General features: G+C 39.3%; 1 protein-coding gene across 2 annotated transcripts in view; it reads left to right on the top strand.

Moving 5' to 3' along the window:
* Nucleotides 1-17101, top strand: part of slit3 (slit homolog 3 (Drosophila)) — a 261454-nt gene that overhangs the window by 159116 nt on the left and 85237 nt on the right. The window contains exon 1 of one of the 2 annotated variants that reach the window (XM_044364022.1): nucleotides 16662-16744. The exons of the other annotated variant lie outside the window; for it this stretch is intronic. The gene's annotated coding sequence lies outside the window, so the exon portion shown is untranslated. Of the gene's footprint in view, nucleotides 1-16661; nucleotides 16745-17101 lie in introns of those variants that run through there. 2 annotated transcript variants of the gene reach the window in all.

Genomic DNA, 17101 nt, shown 5'->3' with positions numbered 1-17101 from the left:
CATGGCTGCCAGGATGAAAGTGGAGGATCGGTGTTGTAAAAGCCAGGCAGTGCCTGGCTATGATTTATTTAGACCTGAAAGGACTGCAGTTACTATCCTTTCCTCTTTCTTTTTCCTTTTTTTTTTTCAAGGAGAGACAACAGACAAGAGATTTGGGGGATGGAAGAGGGTGTTCACAAAATGGAAAAGGGCAGAAGAAGGAGGGATTTGAGGGAAGGGAAAGAAAGGAAGGAGTGTGTATCGGTGTTGTAAAAACAGACAGTTTCCTGGACATCATTTATTTATCTGCTGTTGGACCTGAGGAGAGAGAGGGAGGGAGAAACCAGGGGATACAGATAGGAAGGAAAGAAAATAGAGAGACATAGGTGGAGATGATGGAAAAATGGAAGGAGAAAGACTAATACAAGATCAGACAAATACAAAGGATAAGACGACAGTGGACAAAGGAGGAAGATAAAAAAAATTGTCCATTTGTTGCAGGTAGAAAATGAGACAAGGACAGAGGAAAGGTATCTAGGACACAGAGGTATACAAGACATCAGAGAGCGAAAAGGAGATGAAAAAGAAGATGAAATAGGAGAAAGAAAAGCAGGAAGAAACACTGATGTGAAGTTGCGTGGGTAAAAAAAAAAAAAAGAGAACAGTGATAGAAAATAGATTGAGAGGATCAGAGGGAGGAGAGCAGGGAGGCATTAATTATTGATGGAACAAATGTCTGACTGACTGACTCAATTTGGCCCTTTGTTGTTTCCAGACCACCAAGGCTGTCAGATAGACTCAGAGCAGCGTTTCTCAAAGTAAGGCAAGAGACCCTGACGTTCGCTGATCTGTTGGTTTATTGGGTCCTCAAATTCTATCAACGTTAGTTGAAATGCAAACACGGTGTCAAAAAATCGCTAAGAACTTCTGCTCGTGTTTTTAACATTGTGATTAAAACTTATTAGAGAAAAAACTAATTATAATATTTATAATTAATTCCTACAGTTTACAATGTGCTCATTATCTTTCATGAATATTTTTCATATAAATATTTTGAAGGCCTGATTTTTAAACTTATTTATGTGAATTCAGCCGTGGACCAGTGAATAGTAGTCACAGACATGAAAAAAATATTAAGTGTCACCACTGTGGGTCAGCCTGCACAGTGCACGGCGGGGCAGGGAGCCTCTCAGGCAGGGAACTCCAGCACGGAGAGTCGGTGGAGCTTCTTTTCTCAACTCCTGCTCTCTTTCTGTGATATTAGTTCAAACCGGGACTCCTGCCTGTTGTTACCTGCTTCCAGACAGATATTTGGTGTTGTTATTTTCCTTATTTGTTGTCAGTTTCCCTCCTCACAGTTAGTTTGGAGGTTCGTTTGTCGGAGTGTGTTTGGCTTGTTTAGGAACTTGGTGTCGTCTGGAAGGATTTTCTGCACTTGGAGTGGTGACAGCAGGGGTTTAAGTGGTGGAATAATCAATATAATTGATAAAAAAAAACCTGTCCTGTGTGAGGGGTGTATGTGGCTGACACAGAAGTAGCCCCAACCAGACCCTACCATGCCTATCAGAAAGAAAGCTGCTTTCACCTTTGAGCACACGCTTCTTAACCTTTTTCTGTCTAAACTAAATATAAATGAAATTTATAATGAAATGATATGAAACATTCTATTATTGATGACAAAGTCAAACATAGGGCTGACAGTAGCAGCGACAGCAACCACACGCAGGCGAGCCGCAGCATTTCAGTGACGCACACATGCTCAAGTAGAGGTAGGCAGTGTGTCCCAGGCTAATTGCTTTCAGTACATTACCAGAATGGCAAAATAGTTTATTTTATGATTGCCTTTGCAGCAGCCTTGAAAGGTGAACATCAACAGCTAAAACAGTCTTCTGGTAGTCTCAAAGTCCCTTAATGGTTCTCTGAATATAGGCCTGTATACAACCTCTGCTGTTTTCTGTTGGCTTTGAGTCCAACTTGACCTCTGTTTCAGGTCATCTCTACTCCCTTCTTAATATCCGTCCAGTCATTTTCCACTGGCTGGTAATAAAAATAAACTCAATGTTGCCATGGTGAAAAATTAAAGAAGGAAATTAGCATACTCTAATGATTTTAGGTGAGCTCCCTGCCTAAAGATTAGAAGAGTGAGATTGTAGCTGGAAAGTTGCCAGTCAATTTCTGAAATTAAGTTTTTAGCTTGTCTGCCAGGAAACATTTTTTCGTGACCAAAATAATTAATTTATATTTTTCACTAAAATATATTACTCCATTACCCCTAGGAGGTTTCACATTTTTGTAGTACAGCTTTGTCTAGAGGCAATGAAAGGCAGCTAGTCTCTTTTGATACAAAAACACTGTTGGTTTGAACTGTTTGGCTCACGATCGTGTTTTGAAAAATTAGCCAGTTAGTGAGTGCACAATATTGATTCACTGATGAACAAATGTAACAGACAGATAAATGTGGCCTTTACTAGTCACTATCACTTTAAAACCATCTTGTGCAATTTTAAGCCACATACTTGGTGGAGAACTAAAGAAAGACTCTCACATCTCTTAACATCAAGCATCAGGGAAGACCTTTAGCAGGGTGTGTGCTCTGCAACTGTTCTGGGAGATCCAGCTGAAAGGTATGAATAATCAGTCCAGTATCCCTAGAAATTACATCCATATTGGACGATTCAGCAGCACACAAAGTAGTTTTCCCTTTATGAAGAGAAAGTAAGGGTGCAGAGGTCGGGGTGGTGGACTGGATGGGCTTGTAGCTACTGTGTCTGACTTTCATGCTTAAGAGTTTTTATCCATTCACAGGCGTGCAATTTAGCAAAAGAAAAGTGCATGCTAGTCCTTTTTAAATGCTTCACTAACAGTTATTATTTCAACCTTGATGACCTTGACGATTCTGCAAAATCCCAGATTACATTAAATGACAACTTTTTTTAACAGCCAATGCCAATGTTTTGAAAGTTCTTTCTTTCTACAATAACTACACTTGCCAAATGCGGTATGGTGAAGGTTGGGGAAATATCATGGTCATGACTAACAAACTACAGGTAACTAAGGCATGGTTAAGTTTAGACAACTAAAACACTTGCTTAGGGTTGGAGTATGTTTTAGGTCAGGCAAAGATAATTCTAATGGTTAAAATCAAAGCCAGCATTAAATAGTGGTTAAAACAAAACTGACACAGTATGAAAGCTGACATCTCTTCTTGTACAGCAAAGAAACCCTCTCAAAAATGGCAATAAATCAAACCTCTAAACCCAGTATTATTCTTTGTTTTACCAGATGAGTCAATTCATTGACATTCCTCTGCTTGTGCTCTGTGATGCACTGCCAGGAATTAGTAGAATTGATCATGTTATATGAAAACAGCTGTCGATTCAAAGGTGTCCACAGTGGTTTAGGGATGGGACACTGAAGTGCCAAAACAAGTGTTCTTCAAAGATCAAAAATACCCTGACATTGTCCCTTTGTCATCAACAAACACTAAAACAGACCCACATTTGACTCATTATTCTTTCACTTAAAATCATGAAAGCCAAAGGGGCTTTATCATATTTGTCATTAAACACCTATCAGAATCAATTAGAGCTGCACAATATTTCCAAACAAGTGATTTTCTTAATGGTGAATGTTACTGATGCATGACAGTGAGCCACGCAGTGTTCATTGTTAAACAAGAATGATTAATCTTAATTAGCTGACAGACTTTTTCATCTCAATGAAAGCTTTTGAAGGCTTCACATTGGTACTGGTAAAGTTTACAAGCACATTTTGTAATTTTGGACTGGAGTTCATCTGCTGATTGTTGAAAACAACAAATGCAGTCTTTGGTCTTTGAGTATTCATTACAAAGGTCAAACACTGCCCAAAGCAGCATGTCCTGAAAAGCTTACAGCTAATAAAGATATTAAGGGGATTTGTTAGAGGACTGCCAATTGATGCATTACTGAGAAAAGTGTTCTGATTAATAAAGACAACAAATACAGGACGACCCTCCTCACATTTCCATTTCATGTTTTGATCGTGAAGTCTGAAACGCTGCCACAAACACATCGAGGGAAACTGGAACACGACTTTCCTTCAATGCGTGACTGAGAATAGTACCATGACCGTTAAACTCAACAACCCCACAGTCGCCTTTCCTCCTAATACTTTGATTCCACCTTTTTTTTTTTGAAAGCCTTTGATTGTCAAAGCTGTATGTGCTCAAACTTGTAAGGCCAATAAACACAGCAGAAGTGGAAATGTAATTATGTGATAAACACAGTCTTTATATTTGGCAGAGGAGTCACTCGATCCACTTTGTCGGTTTGATTCTCAAGAATTCCTCGTCTTTGCAATCACGTCAGAGCAGATGGTAGGCATTCCTCCTGTAGCGGTTAATGACTGTGTGTGCCAGCGTGTGTGTGTGTTTTTACTCAGTGAGAGCTAATTTAATGTTGAGTGCCAGCGTTGAATGCAGGCCAGCCTTCCTCGACTGTACCCAGAAGTCTTTCCATATATTATTGTGTTCATTTGTATCAATGACAAATGCAGAGTAGCAGCAAAAAAAAAAAAACGTCTTTTTATCCCTAAAATATGAAGTTAGAATTTTTGTTTCCTTTGCTGTATTCATGTTCCATCAGGAATGTAAACTTCTGTAACGTTAAGCTTCCAATTATGTCTCTAGTTGAACACCTACAGTAGTTAGAAATCATACTGTAAAGCTTACATTTTAGATGATTTTCTCTCCGTTCAGTTGTATCTGTCTGCAGTAGGGCACGATTCGCAGATGGATGCATTCACAAGGGCAAACCAATCATTGCTAATGCCCTGCAATGTTTCAATCAATAATATATAATCTATTTTAAAACACTTACCAAATAGCTAACGCCTGATTTGGAATTCCACTGTGTTTTAGCAAGTGTGTCTGCGTGTCTTTGAATGAGTTAATCCAGTTAGTGCATGTGTCTGCCAGGCCACAACAGAATAAATGATGGGTCCCTGTGTGATGATGAATGGTAATTTAGATTTAACATAACTGGACTAACGAGCACGCTAATGACTCCAAAGCTAGCCTGGACAGCTCTCACTCGACGGGCTCACGCCTTGCATCCCAATGAGCTTGGGAAAGGGCAACCACACACACACATACACACACACACACATACACACAGACACACAGAGAAAAACATGCAAGTGTTTTAATAAATGCATGCATACACAATCATAAATTCACAAATGGTTCTGTCAGGGATGTACACACGTACACAGCCCTACACACGCGCACACACAACGGACAGGATGGGCTCGTGTCTATGTGTGTGTGTGTGTGTGTGTTTGTGTGTGGGTGGTGTGTGCACATGTGTGTCTGCCTCTAAGGACTCCATGAGTAGTGGAGAGCAGCGATGTCAGGCTAATATGAAGCTGATTAATTAATAATTATTCATAGGCCAGTTTTCAACCAGTTGAATTAGATGCGGTTTCGTTCACTGATCTTTCATCTCGAATTTTTTTTTTTTTGCTCTGCTGACAACAAAGATTAATGAAAATAGATAAGTACTTGATCATTTTCAGATATAAATAGAATTAATCAGTTTCATTTTTCAAAAGAGTATCTCAGTCTGAAAATGTAAAGAGGAGTGAGTTTTCAGTGAATCGTTATCGTGAATCTGAAAATGTTTTATTTCTCAAGGTGATGGGAATGTGCGAGTGTGTCCCACAATTTCAAATCACTCCATTCTGTTGCACTTCTGAATCTTGTCTTTTCCAAAATTTCAAATGTATCTCCTTTTCCAAGTGCAATCGAATATTAGAATTAAGAAAATCTCCATTAACTGTTTAATGGGCCAATTTCATGCACAAAAGCTTTATCCACAGGCGCAGACGCTTCATCCGAGGTGCGTCTTTATTGAATGGCATGTTCAAATATGGGATGTGACTTCATGACAGTTTTCAACATTACCATTATGGATTTCTGAAGCCATTTGTGGCATCCATTTGTGTGCGGGCTCGATACATTCAATACCATCAGAAATCTGATAATTTCCACCATCAGTCACTGAAGAAGCCAATGTGTCCATCAACATTCAGAAGCCTTTCTTCCTAAATGCACAGCGTCCTTGAGCCAGAAGTTCAATTCTTACCTTGTCACTTATTGGAAGTTAGGCTGGATGAGGATTTTGTATGAATTCCAAACATGTATTTGCACACGGTACCCAATTCATCTGGGAGCTATGACTGTTTTCAGAGAGAGAAACAAAAAAAACCAACAAAAAACAAGTAGAAAAATACTCTGTGCTCCTATTTGAAAACCACGGACATATTTCGTAATTGCACGATAAATGCATACTTACTAGCTTACAGTAAGTAAAACTAAAATAAGATGAAACCTTTGCTAATAGCATCTTTTGCATGGACAGACAAAATTTAAAAGAAAAAAAGATGGAAGAAAAAAGATGGAAGAATGTCTGAGTATGCGTACCGTATCTGCTGATACCACACAAAAATGACATTGGGACAAGGAAAGGACTGAGCTTGAAAGATAGCGAGAGTGAATGAGAAGTGAGTCAGATGTCATGGCGATGATGTCCACTGAACTGAGGTGAATTCAATTTTTGAGAAACTGAAACTGTGACCGAGTCAGACAGAAAGCCGTGTGACAAAGAGAGACGGATGGAGAAAGGAACAGCAAGTTGGTTAGAGAAGTAAGGGGGGGAAAAGAGAGCTGCCATTACATGACATGCCCACACACACACACACACACACACACACACACACATACACGTACACACACACACACATACACACACATACATACAAAAAGTCCAGGGATCTAAGAAGCACTCTAAAGAGCAGTGGAACAGCTGCATATGATCACTTTTCTCCATGAAGCACAGCTTTCTGTATGAGGGTGGGCCACTGAGAGAGATAGAGAGAGTGAGAAAAGAGAGACTAAGAGAGATGGAGAGGAGTGAATTGTGTGTGTGTGTGTGTGCGCGCGTGTAGTAGGGGTTTTGGCCAACCAGCAACAGTCATAATTCATAAGGGGAGACGGACAGAGTTGCTCAGTGCACTGTAGCGCTCCACAAGGTGACTTTCACTCAGCCTGTAACTCTCTCTCTTACTCTCACACATAGTTTTTTTTATTCGTCTCTTCCTCAGTGTCTTCCCTCCTGTCTTCCTCCCTGTTTATTTTCTCTTTTTATACAATTTTTCTCTACTTTCAATCATTTTTACCTGCAAGGTTTTCTCCTAACTCCATTTACTGTACCCTCTCTCTTTTTCTCATCTCTCATTCCCTCCCATCTTCTCTATGGTTGGCTCCTCCTCTTCTTCTCTGTATCTCTTCTGTACACCCTTATTCTCCTCCACTCCTCACTTATTCCTGTCGTCCCACTTTTTGCCTTCATCATTCCTCCCCCTTTCCTCTTCCTTTTTAGTCTGATCACAAAACTCTTCTTCTGCTGTAAGTATGAAAATAGTTCATTTTTGCCTCTATGTTGAACAAATGGGAGTTACAAGGACATCCTTAATTTGAGAAATTTCAGTGATCATTCGACCAAACAGTGAGACTAGAATAACTTTTTTTTATGGCAGTTTTCCCTTTCAACATCAAGGGAGAAAAACAGCAAGGAAAATAATATGACATTGTATCAAACTTGTAAGCTGGAGGCAGTGAATTGTATTTCCACCCACTGAGCTGTTGACTTTTCAGCATCACTTCCACCGGGCTTCCTTTCCATCCCAAACTTTTTTTTTTTTTTTTTTTTTTTGCCCTATGCCAAACCTTGCAAGGCTGCATGTTTGAAAAACACACTTAAAAAAAGAGAAATGGTGGAATGTGAATCAGGGGGTTAGCATTACTTTTTAATGATGTTTCCAACAGCACCATTATAAGGAAAGCATCTCATACACACACACAGCGACTCCCAAAAACTTCTTTACTGCCAAATGACATTGCTCACACTTGGCCAGCTGCTCACGCTATATGACAACGATGCATGCCGGAAGAGCTAATCTAACATTTTAATGCCACTCTTTTGACATCGAAACAGTGATATTAAAATAGATCCAATTAAGATAGAAAAAGCCTTAAAAACATGCATATTCTTGTGTTTTAATATGTACATAAAATATGTCCCAGAAAATTGATTATCGTGAGTGGTGACCTCATCATGTATCGAGAAGAGTGCATAAAATGTCATATAAAATGTATAAGAGGAGGAGTATATAAAATGTCAATCCATAACACTGTCACAAATCATTTTAAACACGTACTGTATATTTCTTCTATAAAGTAAAACCACCTTAAATTATATCCTGTTATTTCTCTTTAAATTTTCATACTATTCCTCATATTATTCTTCCCGTGAAACCAAACTCTGAAGCATGTGGTTGTATATACTGTAAATAAATAATACATTGTTTAATGATAAAGTAAGGAGAATATATGAAACGACGTTCCCCTTTTCAGCTTTTTTAATATCTACATTAATTATAGGAATATGACTAAGTGGTGAGCATTAAATAAAATGAACTTGACTGTGTTTTTAAGAGCTTCTTCACTAATGAGACGTTACAGTTACAGACACGACAAGTTATATGATGTACAGTATTAGATTAGCATAAAAAGACCAAATAGACTTATGAATAAAACCCCTGGGCAAGTTTTTTTTTTTTTTTTTTTCGAATCAGTGTAAACAAATCTTTCATAGCTTCCAAATTCATGTAAAGCCCATATAATACTTTCAGCTCAGTATCTCAGTTATTATTCAAAAAAGAGTGAGAAAAGTTTTAAAAAAGAGTGTAAAAACGCATTTTCAATCACAGAAATGAAAATGTAAACAAATCAATTCAAAGGAAAACTATGTTTTGCCACACTGCAGCTGTTGCCTGGTGCATTAAGGAGGGAAACTTAAATGCAGAAAAACATGATAGCTGTTCACCATATTAAACCAACAAACAAGACAATGGGGCTCCAAATGAATGATCTAAATATATATATAGCATTATGTATCTATTGTCTTCTGTGATTGTGGAGAGGTACAAAAGACAGAAATAGTTTGTATTCTGCATGTTTGTGGCAATAATAATTTTATTATGGTGAAATACCCGGCAACATGCATATCTGTGTGTGTACATGTGTCTTTGTCTGTGTGTGTACACAGCCTTTTGCCTTAACTGTAATTTGAATGTACAGTATGGCCAAATAGAGTAGTTGTTTATGCAACTCCATTGGCACAACTGTCAAAATTAAACAAGAGTCAGTGGATAGAGGAAATGTCTGTGTGTGTGTGTGTGTGTGTGTGTGTGTGTGTGCGCATGCTTGCCCCACATGTCAGAATATCCCCAATGCAGCTGGTGTGTGTCCAGCCTCAGCCGCCCCCAGTTACGATTGCATTTTTGTGGTTGCGTCCTGCCTCCAGATCTGTCTTATATCTCTGACGCGTGGGTGCTGGATCGAAACTCCTGAAACGAACCTTTCTTGAACCTAAAGTTTAGTAATACAAAGGCTGGTGTGTGCGTGTGTGTGTGTGTGTGTGTGTGTGTGTGTGTGTGTGTGTGTGTGTGTGCGTGTGTGTGTGTGTGCACAAAGAGGTCAGAAGAGAACAGAGCAGTGCAGCTTTCTGCTGTTCAGTGATTTTGGTTTGGCTGGCCTTTTGGCTTCTGTTTGAGTCAGCGGGCTCAGCAGAGCCATCACACTGTGGCAACAACCAGCGCCCTGGCAAAGACAGAGGGTCTGACCTGAAAGAGAGAGAAAGAGAAAGAGAGGGATTCGGCAGTGTGGGAAAGAGAGAGAGAGAGAAGGAGAGAAAGACAGAAGACAAGATGGAGAGTCAAAGGGAGAGAGAGCAGAAAAATAAAACTTTAGAAACAGCTGTATGAAAATTGGAGAGAGAGGAGGCAGGGAATAAAAGAGAGAAAATATAGCCAAGATAAGTGCATAGTGGTTTTAGCGAGGGGCTAGTACCGGGTCTGAAAAGTGAAGCAAATGCGGAAGTGTCTTAAACCTGCATTCTTCCTAATGGCCATCAGGGGGCGATTCCACTGGCTGCAAAAAGAAGTCTGACTGTATGGAAGTCGATTAGAGAATAGAGAAAACATTTTCCCAATGGGTTTATTGTCTCAATCACTAGTTTCAAGTCTCCTTCAATACAGCATGATGGTCATTCTGTAAATTATGGTCCCATTTAGATTAAAAAAGACGATAAAGCAGCATATGCTTTAGGGTGTCGCTACCTTGTGATTGACAGGTCGCTACCACAGCGATAGATAGAGGCATAGCAACGTTTCTATGAGTATAGTTGTCCTCTAAGAGCTATCGCTGTTTCACAGTGTGTTTTGAATTCATGAAGTTAATTGTAACATTTTGGTCACCTAAAAAAAGTGTTCGGTTGTTCTAAAAGACCCATTAAGGAGTTGGCTGTTCAGTTTTTATGGTAAGTACATTTTGTTTTAAACCTGTTTTTTGCAAGCCAAAATTAGTATCCCAATTAATATTACAGTTAACATGAATTACAGATGCACCTTGCTAATCAAGCTAGCTAGCTGGCGCTAGCATTAGGGTTAGCTCCACCCTCTCAGCCAAATATGGTCACTTCTGGCTCCAAAAAACCATGTAGGCGACAGCCAAAATGCCAAATTTGAGGCTTCAATACGGCAGTCCACAAACCAATAGCTGACGTCACAGTGGATACATCCACTTCTTTTATTCAGTCTGCGGCTTTTAGATGTATTTGTTTGGGATTTTGAGAAAGTAGTCAGGGAGGAGAGCAGAGTGGGGGCATAAAGAGAAGAGAAAGAGAAGCAGGGCCTGAAAAAGAGATAAAGAGAAACTGTGACAGTTGACTGTTTCCATTGGAATAATAATAGTGGATTTATAAAGCACTTAGAGTTTGTTGGTTTGGAAAGAGACACAGGGAAAGGGTCAGATGGTTTGGAAGACGTAAATAGATGGAAATGAAGGAGAGTGAGGTGACAGACAAAAAAAGAGGTGATGGAAAAGGAGCTAAGTTGATAAAAAACGAAGGAGACAGAATGAAATACTGTAATCGGACAGAGGAGGGAGTAGTGATTGGGATTGGAACCACTATGTGAGTAATAGTCAAACAGATCATAAACATTTTTTCTTTGTTGAGAATAAGTAATCTATTGAGTTGATATGTCCAAACCTGAATAGCCAAAAAGTGTCATTACATAAGCAAAAAAAACACAACAAACAAAAACCTTTGCTATTGCAGGTGATTTTTGCTACTTTTCTCAGCAGACCCCCTCACATATTTTATCTTGGTACAGTTTATTTAGATATTTATATAGATTTTGATATAGTACACGTTCTGGAAATTCATATGGGAAACCATTCATAAATAAAATACCCAGATGGGAATGTCTGTTTTTCGTTCAAAAATCAAGTAATAAGAAACTCTTTTTTTTTTTTTAACATTAATGCTCATTTTTATTTTTTGTACTGCTGAAGTAAAATGAGTGTTTGCTCTATCAAAAGATTTTGCCCTGTTTGTTTCTAATCAGGAGTACATACTGTAATAGAGTTCCACTTAAACCATGCTACAGAGGAGGGGGGGTGCGGACAAACCTAAACAGCCATGCAGGTAACACATTAAATCAGTAGCAGACAGAGGAGAGGGGGGGGGGGGGGGTGTAACAGAGAGCTTATGCAGAGGTGGGAATAGCGTCATATATCGGAAGAGCTCTGTGCTAGCAAGTCTGACCCATGCACAATTAATCACATCCCACTGGGTGGCAGGACAGGAAAGAGGAGGAGAGAAGGTGATGAGGGAGAAAGTAAGGTGATTTAAGGTGGAAATTAGGCAGAGCAGAAGGAGAAGGAGTGAAACAAGATGAGAGTAGAGAAGAAAGGAGGAGAAAGGAGCCAAGGACTCAAGAAAGAGAGGCAATCTAATTTGTTCTTGTTTAAGGTGTAATCATTTCATCAGTAGAATATTATGTACATCTCTTTCTTTGTCTGTCTTTCTATCTCTCATATTGTTAGCCTGTTTACCTCTGTCCTTCTTTCTTTCCTCTCATGTTCTTCTGCATCTTGCTTTCAGAATCTCATTATGCAAGCCTATAAAGCATTTGTATTGGACTGGAATGCAAGGGTGACAGATGAATGAAATATCAGAAAGTAAAAGCCTGGCATTGTGTTCCTACATGCACACTTACGCGCACACACACACACTTACACACACACACGCACACACACAAACACACATTTCTGTTTCACTGCCTCAATTTCTCTGCATTTCTCCCTCTATCTTTTTCACACATACACACGCACACACAAACGCATGCACACGTCCTCCTGCCAAACCACATGGAATTGTCCAATGATGATCATCTTGTATTTCTGTTTACTTAGTGTCAGTTAATTTGATTAAAATCAACATCATCAGATTGTGGTTTTAGGGGCAGCTTTTGTTACTTTACTTCACACACAGGCTATCATTTACACCCCACTTCAAAGAGCACTGATGTTTCGCCAAGATACCTTAGAATTTCATGTTCTAATCGGCTTTTTCTCTTCGCCAAGATCTTGGCACTTTATTGGACAGTTTCTCTCTTTATCCTTCAGGCAATCTGCAAAGCTTGCAGCGCTCAGCACCTACTGGCCACTGTGAGGAATAATGCAAACATCCATTATTCAGTTAATTGAAGCGCTGATACAGAAACCTTTTCTTGCCTCCATTTGTGCAGCCATATTTTCAGTGGAAACATAAAATTGGAATTTTAGAATACCAAGGTGTCAACAAATGATCTATTTCATTGAGAGAATTTTTTTCCCCCCTCATCGCCTGAAAAGTGGTCATGTTCACTTTGTTATAGATTTTCATATATTTAAATTAAAATGCAGGGAAGCTCAAGATTTGGTCTGTAAATACTTTAACTGTTAATTACCTCAACCCCCCAGTGCTTTTTTGGTTCAGGTTGTAAACAGTTGAGCTTTCCCAGGGTGGTTTCCAACAGCAACACTCTGGAAATGTCAATTTTCTTGGAGATGAGAGGAGTAAATTGCAGGACTTTGGTTGTTCCAACACTTGAGTTTATTAAACTGGCCTGCTCGTGCACACACACACACACACACACACTCACATACACACATATATGTATGCAACAACACATATACACAAAGGTGCACAATGACAAATGCATGCACATACACAATTCAACACCAAGCTGCCAGGGTAAAGCAGTAAAGTAGGCATTAAACCCCGTGGGAAAGTTCAAATATGAGACAATTCAACCACTAAAAGCTCTTAACTCTTCCACCTAAAGACCCTTGAAGCCTGTTTGCAGACCTCATAGACCTTTAGAGCTCAGTGTTAAAGTGAACAGGGTCAAAAATCACTTCAACTCACCAGCTGAAATCTCCTTATCAAAAGAGACACACTTTGAATGGAGGGTGGGAGCATTCATTCACATATCCCATTCTGTCTCTGTTTCTCTGCGTGTCATACCCTCACCAACCTCTCACTCTCTCTCTCTCTCTCTCTCACACACACACACACACACTCAGATAAATACACTTTCATCCACACATTTTCGTCTTTGAAAACCCTGTTTGTCCTTTTCCACCGAAGGTACACACTTACATGCTGAAAAAAAAACCACACAACATCGCATGCCCACACACTCAACTACACACCGTATTGGACACACTGCGCATACAGAAGCACAGCATCGGGCTGCGCCATTGTGTGACTCTCGGATGACTGATTACTTGAAGGGTCGATGAGTCTCACTGACTCAGCGAGACAGGACACAGCTGTCCAGCCCCCGCTATGCACACAAGCATGAATGTAAGCACACACACAGACACACACCCATGCAGATTTATCTCTACCAATAGTTAGATATCTTTCCTCCTCCGGTCTCTGCTGTGGTGAAAGAGTGAATAGATGAGAATAGAGAGGTTAAATGGTCATGTGCTTTACTTCTACTAGAGAGCGACACACATTTTGGGGGCTTTGAATGGTTGGTATGAAGGGGTTAAACAAATGTGTGATTGAAGGAGTGAAGTGTCTGTACGTTTCCTCTTGCCTCCTCTCCTAAAGCTGTTAATGAGGCCTCGGGGAAGATGCTGAGGGCTCTTCACACAACTCAAAGAGTCTTTTAGGCCTTTTGATAGTTGGCCCCCTTTCAGCGTCTGTGTGGGAAAGCACTCAGAGAAATAAATTCCTGTTAGAACTCGTGTCAACGCAACAACAACTGCAGCAGAACACACCGCACATTACTCTAGAAAAACTGTTTAAAAAACATGTTGGTGTTGGGTGAAACATAGTATGTAATCTGTGATATTTTCAGATATATGCATGTCTATTCTGTGTGGCAGATTAATATACGCAGCAATGCAAGTAGGTCTTTAGTCAAGTAAAGTCTATCATTGTGCAGCAGTATTAATTTTACCTGACCACCATGGTTGAGTACAGACTTTGTATATAAAGATGGTCATAGCGAGGTGTAATGGCACCCATTGGTTTGCATTGGAGCTGGTTTGAAGCCCAGAGTCGCTGCTTACGGTCAGTGCCATCTCCTCCTTTTGGACTTTCCAAATAAGGGGTGCTGGGTGTTGCCTTTCGTGCTCTGGAAACACTCCCTGCTACCTCGCACCAAAGCGAACGCTAGTTAACCGGTAATGCCGACCCATACACACTTGGGCTAACAAGTAACATTAAACTTACCAAAATTTTATGACAATAGTCCGATTTAGGGCAAGTCCCGGAGCAGGCTGTGGTAGTTGCCGCTTGGTACAGGTGCCAATAAGCTGCAGTTCTTTTTATTGCCACTAGATGCTGGTTCCTCCTGAAAACGCCTGTATCATAGTGAAATCAATGCAAACTCATTAAAAACAGGAGGTTTGGCTCTTTCTGCCCAACTTTACTTGTTCTAATGTATGTCTAGGTGGTAATGTTTAAATTACCATTTCATTAGGACAATATGTAGGCATAGAAAGGGGCTTGTTTGAATCATGTTTGCTTGATTGACAGGTGTCTCCACACACACAAGGTGGTTCCTCCCATGTTGGTTCCACCCAAGCACCACCTTTGCCCAGTAATTGCCAAAACAGCAGTAGTCATCAAACTCAAATACAGGCTGCCAAACATCCCTTCAGAAACCTGACGTCACAGACTGAATGTCTATTATTTTCTACAGCCTGTGATTTTTATGTCACTTGTTTAACTGACAAGTACTTTCTGTGAAGGATTACACATTAAGAATTGGAATCGCCAAGACTCACAACAGATCTCATCAGACATTAAAGAGGAAGTCAGTAAGTTCAGACCCCCCCCCCCCCTTTAGTGGCCCATCCAAAAATGATGTTGCACTCACAAGTCCTAAGACCACTTTACAAACCATTAAATTAGTAAAAGAGCCCCAGAATATCATATGATTCTTACAAAATAAATAGGCTTAATCTTTGTCATTTTACAGTCATTGTCAGTCATTGGATGAATATTGACCTGACTGTTTACACACATACTTTTACACACACAAATCAATGTTTACACTGGCTTCACAGTTTATCTTAATACATGCTTTGAATGACAATCAACATTCCTCTCTGATACAATTTATACCTGCTTCACCTGTCCACCCCTTTTGCTGTTCACCTCATTTTATTTTTGTACCAAATAACATTTTGCATTTAATCTTTCTAATCAATATTTTTTCAATCACTGCCATAGAATTCCAATTTGAGCCCTGAAAAAAATTTAATTTAGAAAACAGCATAACCTTTCCTCTGCGTTTTATTTTAGGTATTGATATTGAACAGTGCTCCACTCTGTTTATACATGATGTATTAAATGCAGGAGGTGAGCTAGAGGTCTTAGATTTTCCGTCTGAACATTAATTATGATCCACCTTGCCATTTTTACTGTATGGAAGCAGTATAAAATACAAGCACTAAATTCACATTTAAATTGATTCTGTATTTTTATCCTGTTTTCCTATCTAATCGTACCTGAGTCGAACAACCTCTAGAGAGGGGACATGAACTTCTACTGATGTTACAATAACTTTGAGTTGATTTTACAGCAGTATGAAGGCAGAGAATGAGGACAGGTAAAAATAAGTTAATTTTGTGGTTTATTTAAAACAGACTGAGCTGACTTTTAACATTTACTGTATTTTTTTTAAGTTATCACAACATTTTTTTTACTTTCTAACTCTGTTGTAATTGTTGAAGACTTTGACTTCTCCACCCCCCCAAAAAAATTAGCATTTGTGAGTAATTGTTTTTAACAGATTTTTTATGAAAATTTAAATATGGATTTCTATCTCTTAAAGGTAGTGAAATTGTGAAAACAACATGAACATTTTTTTTTTCTTCAAGCTACACAAAAAAGAACTTCATGCACTTCGTGAGTGATCTTTAACCCTAATCCTTAGGTCAGTCGCCAGTTTTCTAAACAATAGCCTTTTCTACAGCAGATATTTTGACATGCCATAGTAGGAAAAGCACAGGTGACAGTAATAACATTGACAATGTCCCCATTCTATTTAAGTATCCTAGTAAGTCATGACAATGTGACAGTCAGCCAACATGCATAACACCAGGACCCTGGAAATGAAGCAGCTAAATGGAATTTAGCCATCATTCATTTGATTATTTACACCTGTGCATGTCAAAATGTCTGCTGTGAAAAGGGCCTGTCTAGTCAAGCAGTTAATTGCATTCACCAGGCATTCCTGAGGGAAACAGTCAATGAAACCAATGAATTGATGCTGGAGAACAACAGTCTACTTGCGGAGCACCTTCCAGGTTAAACTGAAACACATTGTCACAGTAACTCTAATAGTATTCATCTAATAAGAACCTGATAAGTGTTGTATATTTCTGGAATCTTTATTTTGTCAGAGACAGTTATATAATGTTTGAAAGCATTAGGGGCAGTTTAATCAATTGTAGCAATATGCAGTTGTAAATATGGTCATAAAATTGTTTTGTTGTTCTCTCATCCCCACAATAGAGTATTGATTTGTGATTTGAGAGTAGGTCCAAGTGCACCAGCAGGTTTTTTACCCTGAGTCCCATCTGAAATGAGACATTGGAACAAGTGAAGTCTAATATTCCTAGATGATTGCAGGCAATAAATTATGTTACTTTTAAACATATGAA

This window comes from Thunnus albacares, chromosome 10 (genome assembly GCF_914725855.1).
Source record: "Thunnus albacares chromosome 10, fThuAlb1.1, whole genome shotgun sequence".
In the NCBI taxonomy this organism is placed as follows: domain Eukaryota; kingdom Metazoa; phylum Chordata; class Actinopteri; order Scombriformes; family Scombridae; genus Thunnus; species Thunnus albacares.
This window is presented reverse-complemented; position numbering and strand designations above follow the sequence as displayed.